This window comes from Grammomys surdaster, unplaced genomic scaffold (assembly GCF_004785775.1).
Source record: "Grammomys surdaster isolate TR1022 unplaced genomic scaffold, NIH_TR_1.0 126113, whole genome shotgun sequence".
In the NCBI taxonomy this organism is placed as follows: Eukaryota; Metazoa; Chordata; class Mammalia; order Rodentia; family Muridae; genus Grammomys; species Grammomys surdaster.
The window spans coordinates 923371-930548 of NW_021620921.1; the positions used below are offsets into that span (position 1 = coordinate 923371).

A 7178-nucleotide genomic window follows, 5' to 3' on the forward strand; every position below is an offset into this window, starting at 1 on the left:
ATTTACAAGTCTTTATAAAGAATTTTCTTCACAGCACAGCTGTGGTTCATGTTAAAACACAAAAATGTTCCCTCTGTTCCTTACAAAAAAACATATATGTATATGAAAGCTCAGACTCTGCATCAAGCATTATTCAATCTTGCCTTTTGATATAAACCTGAATGCAGCCAACGTTCACTTAATAGTCTAGTTAATGAAACGTAAAATGGATATACATTTTCAGGAAAGGAGGGTCTTCAGCTTTAGCAGTAGTGTCCTTGACACACTGAGCTCAGCTGAAGTCTCGACCTGTGAGGACCAGGGGAGCCACAAGAGTCCAGAGGTAAAGGAAGAAGCACACCCAGCTGGAGCTCATTTTGACCCACACAGCTAGCCATTAGCTGGATACCTTCCGGTTCATTGGTCATGCCGACCGCATGAGGTAAAGGGTGTACTCAGTGATGATGGAGGATTTGCAGGAGGCCAGAGCGAGGCTGATGTTCCTGAACTTTGGAGAGGATGGATAAAATAGAAACTGCAACACAAAAAAAGCAGGTTCAGGCTGATGAAGACCTTGTTTTCTGTGCAGTCGTCGGGCTTGGTGTAGAAGATGTAGAGCAGCACAGCAAAGACGATTGAAGACGAGACTTGTAAAGGACATCAAGGCAGCATACCAGAGCCTTGGGTTTCCCTCCTCCATTCGATTTACCCATGATTCATTCCGAGAGTGAGCCATGTCTACCAAGAGCACCAGCTGGATGAAAATGAAGAAAGTGGCCCCCAACATTCTAGCGCTAAACCAGACTTCAGTGAAATGGCCCCCAGGGATGTAGAAAGATCCAACCATGATACCAATAATGACAGCGATTTTGAAGAACCAAAATCCACTGTGTACTGCTGCTCTGGGATCTTGTTTTAACTTTTAACTTGAGCAAAAAGAAGGCAAAGAAAAAGATGGCCACAGCAAAGTTGACCAGATACATAGGTTTAAAACCGACCATCATGTCACACTCTTTCTCTGCTTTTGTATCAATCATCTTGATTTGAAATCTTCCTTCACAGAATCCAGAAATCTTCTTCGGCTGAGTTTGCACTCCTTCTGCTATCATGATGCAAAACACAAAAGTGCCAAGGATGAGAATAGAAGCGTAGATGAGCCGAGATACGGTGGAATTCTCACTGATGGGACAGCAACTGCACAGCAGACATGGTTGCACCACTACAGAGGCATGGAACCCAGCTGGTGAGGGAGAAGATGCCGAGGACGACCCCTATGGTGATGCTGTGGCTGAGACCCACTACTCCGAACAGCTCCCTACGTGGTGGCTAACTTGAAATTTTATTTTTCATACATCATCAGCCAAAGATCAATAGCAAGTAATTGTTGATTCCCTTTTCAGTCAAATCATTTTCAATAGTATTCAAGGTAACAAACTCACCAGCTTTAAGTCTAATGATACACGAAAGGGGAATGACAAGATGCAGGACAAAGACCGTGGATGCACAGGGAGGCCACTCTTATTTCCTTAGACGCCATCTAAGGCCTCAGGTTTTACAGATTCCACGGGGCCACTAGAAGACTGAAGTGAGACCTGACTGTTCCAAGCATGAGCAATGTGCCTTCGTTAGAATGACAGTGCAGCATCCTCAGCCCACTCATGATTATAAAATATTATCAAGTCTTTCAATCTGTGCTGCCTTGTCAGGCAAAGCCCATGTAGGTTAGACTCAAAGTTAGTCTACATTAAAAGTTGACTGTTCTTTTATATTTCTCAGGCTGAAGAACCGAAATTAGCCATGTCTGTACTAGGTTCCTTTCAAATGAATGTGGTTCTGACTCGCCTACTCTAGCATTGGAGAAGAACAAGTGGGCTTTTGATCTTTTAACTTTTTCAAATGATTCAGTTGAATGTATTGAGTTGAACAGTTTTGTCATTCCAGTCTGCTTTTAGTTAGCATTTGGGACATAAATAATACATCTAATTCAAAAAACTAATTTTCAGTTAAAATTGTCTTACATTTGAATTTCCTCTTACAACTTTTAAGTCTACATGTGACATGTTGGAAATCATCCTGTATGTTGTTTCCTGAAGACAGGAGAAGGATAACCAAAGTCTTACTAAAAAGCTGACTCAATCTCACCATAATGCAAGGGCCATCTGGTAGATTTAGGGCAGGTTACAGTCCTCCCTATCTTGAAACCAGCATCTTATAATCTTGGCTGAAAGTTTTATTGAGGATGAGAGTGAAGATACAGCTCATTCAAGCTACCCATTGAATAATCATTAAGGTAGAGAAGAGACTGTTAGAAGAAATATGAGTCTAAAACATTTATATTTATCCTCATTTGATAAATAACTTCTGACTCCTTACCCTGTACTCTTCCAATGAAAAAGTCAATGCTTATAAAATAAAGTGATAATTACAATGTCATCTGTAGGTTGTGCTAGGGGAGGATGGGCAGCGATGGGAAGCCAGCCACAGGAATGCCTGGACTCAGCTCAGGAATGAAAACCCTCTGTCTCACGGTGAAGGTAGAAATCATTCCATGAAGTGTCAACCCATGACTATAACTGCTGGAAAAATAAGCATAATAGTCACTAATGAGCTATAGAGACTGGAGCTCAGGGCTCACCACAAGCTATGGAGACAGAGACCTGTGGGGAGAGAGAAAAATGTCCTGTGACGAGCAGCAAAGGTGCAGGTTAAGGAAAGGAGAACAAACGCTTGTTCTCCGTCTTTACTGTGCAGCGGGCAGTGGAAGACTGGCCTGAAATGTAGATTCCTGCCAGTGCCTAGAGACAGAAATGCTCTATGATACTGTGACTGAATTAATGACATTTTGTCTTGATGTGTGTGGGTGCTTGCCCATACGTGCATGTGTAGAGAGAGGTCCATATCATCTTCTATCACTCTCCATATACTTTTAATGAATCTTTAAAAATGTGTGAATGTATATGTCTGTGAGTTTGTATGTGGGGTTTATGGAATGTGGACCAAGGGAAACCATACGTGGAACGCTGGCACCCCAAAGTATAATTTACAAGAATGTCACTCCATTCTGTGGTTTACAGACCTTTCCCGGAGCAGTGAGTTAAGCAGTCTTATTAACATTGGTGATTTTAGCACTTCCTTCCTTAGGCCGTGATACTAACTTATGTAATGTTTCTTGCTCAGGAATAAGTAGCCGATGTTGACAGACTGCAGGTTTTCCCAGGGCTCCTCACTAATTACTGAGTGAACTCAGTGAAGCCCATGATTCAAACACATCTTAAAACATACTTTTCTTTAAATGCATTTTGGATAGAATCAGTTCCGTATTTCAAGGCACTTTATTTTTTAAATCATGGGCCATTATAAACACACATAGTGTATACTCAAACATTCAGCCAGAATTATGCCATAAGTTCTAGGCACATTATCCTGTTTCATAAATTATTAAGACTTTTCATTTTATTTCTTCTGTTTTTTTTAATGGTTGTTTGCTGTGTATTTTTGTACCAAACTATAAAGACAAATCTTTACATACATTCAACACATCTGTCATAAAGTGAATGTTTTTAACCTATTGCAGTGCCTTTATCACCCTTACCAACAACAATTTGCAGATAGCATCTCATATTAAACTTCATAAATTATCTCAAAGTGACCCTTTCCCCAGATAATTGGTTTAAAACAGCAACACACATTAATGACTTCATTCAGAGAATGATGTTGGAGTTGACGTTCTAGAAGTGGCTCAGCCCATTGAAGAGCCCTATTTTTCCAAAACAGTGTACAATACACCACAACTTCATTCTCCCACAAGCCTCAGGAACAAGAAAGGCATACCTTTTCCTCACCCCATACTAAATATTATCTGTTCGAAGCTGAGTTTTCAAAAAATCAACAAATTAAACTGTCGTCACAGGATGCTAGGACTCACTCACAGGGTCTCGATGATAAAGGAGAGAATGGGCTGGGGTGTAAGCTGTTGGCTCTGTATCCTATGAAGAGGCGTGGCAGTGACTTCCTATGTGTTACATTTCTGAAACAGACAATAATGACATGGTAGGTGTTTGAGTTCCCTTTATCCTTTATTAGGTTATCCTAACAGCCCCATGTTTCAAAATCCCATTCAGACTTTATTCTCACAGGCCAGTATTCCCGTAGGAAGATTTTGGGGTCCATATCCAGGTCTATGAAATTGATCTCATCTTGTCTATATTAGAGGTTAATTTGTGAGGCTAAAATGGGATTGCATCTATGGCCTGTATTGTGTTACTTTATTCTGCCTCTTCTTCCTGAACTAAAGAAACAGGAAGCCTTTGACAGCTTCTTTGAATGTGTCTTGTGGTCCTTGGCCTACTGTGAGAGCTTTCTTCTTCACTGTTTTTTTTTTTTTTGGAGTTCCCCTAACTGGGTAACACTGACATGTAAGTGGGGGTGGCTGTTTCTGGTTTGAAGAGATAATAAATGCAGGCGTGTGCATGGTTTATACACAATTTATATGCTGGTCTAGCAGGCAGGCCTCCCGAGGCCTCTTCATATCCACACTGGCCAACTGCAGCTTAATCTGACAAGGATAATGTGCAGAATGTAAATATTACCATTTGTTTCATGTCATCTCAGATCAGACACTAATTTGCAAATGTAATTTATCATGTCTAAAGAAAACCAAAATGACAGCTCTTACCAGTATTTGCTATTTTTTGTGTTAACAATAGTTCATTTATGATTGTTATTGTTTCGGCAGAAAATATGTCTCAATGTGTTCCGCTGGCAGTGTGGGGCTTTACATCTTTACAGGTTTCATCTGGGCCTTTTCTGTCTCCCCCTGAAGCTTGTGGTTACCTAAGCTGCTCTTTGGATAGTTGGCTGAAGGAAATGTTCTGACAATGTTTCAAGCTCTGGGATCTGTTTTGGAAATGATCTAGGGGGCTAGATGAAGACTTAGGACAAGATTTGATATTGAGATTTTGCACTTTCAATAGGAAACATGTAAAGTGGCAAAGTTAGATCAAATATGGTTAAAGCCATAATGTAGAAGAATTGTGCGTATGCAATTTGTGAAGCTCAGCTTCAAGGGATCTCCAGTTAGTAGACTGAACGAAGAGGTTGAATAGCTTCCGTTTGTGTACTCGTAATAGATCATAGAATAGTAACCATGTCCCCCAAACAAAATTGATCCATCTATGCAAAAGAAGAGTATCCATTAGTTTAAAATTAAGTGGGTTCCTATTCATAAACCTTTCCTTCCCTTTTGTGACTCTTCTGAGGTTAACAAAGACTCTATTTTGACAAGTTTACCAGTTCTTTTATCTTTGTAAGATCACTGCAGTCCATTGCCCAGCCAGCTATAGAAAGATGAATAGATCCTTGCGTGACTGCTAGTGAGGTAGACGAGTGCCAGGAAAGAGGGAAAGCAGTGAATCTCCAATCCTGGAGGTCCTCATTTCAGAGCACAGAGGAGACTTGCCAACCCCAGTAAAACATTTCTGACACTTCAGAAGAGCTGAGGGAGCTTTCTGCCTCATTTCTCTCATGGAAAAATCGGGAGAGTCAAGTATCCGCAGCTGGAAGGGATAGGTTTTTTGTTTATCTTTAATTGAAAGCAATGCTCCACCACTGCTCTTACAGCAGGTTTTGTGCATCTCCCCCTGGTGAATGGGGCAGGAGATAAGAATAGACAGTTTCTGGGAGGGGCTTTGGCCCACAGATACCACTTATGTCATCTTGATTGGAAAAGCTTGTACAGCTGCTTTGATTCAGCAAAGCCAAGTGTCTAAGACTTCCTTGACCTTTGCGTAAACTGTTTGTGAGATGGACTGTGTCTTTGTTATTGCCCAATGAGCTAGAAAGAACTATCAAGTTAGTCATAGTGTGAATAAATCATTAACAAGCCCCAAATAACTGATGAAGAGTTTGCAGCTGAGAATTAGCACCTGCTTAGTGGCCACAATCTAAACATTGTTTGGGGTGCCATTAGTTGAGTCTTGTGGATCAGAGCTTTTGTCTGTGGACTGTAGCTGTCCAACAGTCATGATATGTATGTGGAATAGTCACAGATACTAAGGCAATTGTGTGAGGGTCTTTTGGAGCCTTTAATGGAAAACCTTGGTTTTGTTAGGCAGAGCTTGGGGGATCTTGTAGAAGAGGAGGGAGGATCGTAGGAACCAGAGGGATCGATGATACTACAAGAACACTGCTTATAGAATCAACTAACGTAGGCTTATAGGGGTTCACAGAGACTGAAACAACAATCTTAGAGCCTACAGGTGTCTGACCCAGGACTTCTGAATATATGTTATAGTTTTGTAGCTTGGTGTTCTTGTGGGACACCTAACAGAGACAGCAGGAGCTGTCTCTGACTCTGTTGCCTACCTTTAGGACCCTTTCCTCCCCCTAGGTTGCCTTGTCCAGCATTGATAAGAGAAGATGTGCCTAATCTTATTGTAACTTTTTATGCTGTAGGGCTGATATCCCTGAGAGGCCTGCTCTTTTCTGAAGGGAAATGGAGATGGATTGGCGGGGTGGGGTGTAGAGTGACTGGGAGAAGAAAGGAGAAATTGTTGGGATGTAATAGATGAGCAAAGATATAAACAAACAAACAAACAAACAAACAAATAAGACTTGGCTTGGGAGTGGGGTGACTTTTATACCCAACCATCCATGTCTGTATAGTCATTCCTCCTAGCTTTGGGATGTTTTTTAATGTGAAAAATAACCTTCCTCCCCAAGCATAGACCAATAACAACAACAAAAATATCTATAGCTAAGTTCAACAAGCAGGATCTGTGGTGAAATGGATATTATGGTAAACTACAGAGAAATTACATTGTTCAGTTTCGGCCAAATGCAACCTTATAGGGCTTGGGAGATGGTTTGTTGGAATGTAGATAGTCCCAAACCTACTCAAGAGAGTTCTTTTCAATTTGTGCCATCGATTATGCATTCAGCCTCAACTGGTTAAATGGTGAACGTCATCTTTCTGGTTTTCTCTTTTCCATTAGATATGTATTGCTCTCCATCATGCCAAAGACAGCCTGTGTGGTATTCCAATCATTTGACAGATGTAGACTTTCCCATACTTTCTTAATTTCCATAACAAACATTAAGAATTGCTTCATTTTCCTCATTTGTAAAATGGAGAAATGGAGATCAAATAATATGTAATTACAGGATTTCTTCAAATTGGTAGATCATATAAAGTCTAGAAC

The 7178-nt window shown here is 40.7% G+C and overlaps 1 pseudogene; it reads right to left on the reverse strand.

Moving 5' to 3' along the window:
- Window positions 1-242: 242 nt before the first annotated feature.
- On the reverse strand, window positions 243-5838 carry LOC114611481 (annotated as a pseudogene).
- Between the last annotated feature and the right edge of the window lie 1340 nt (window positions 5839-7178).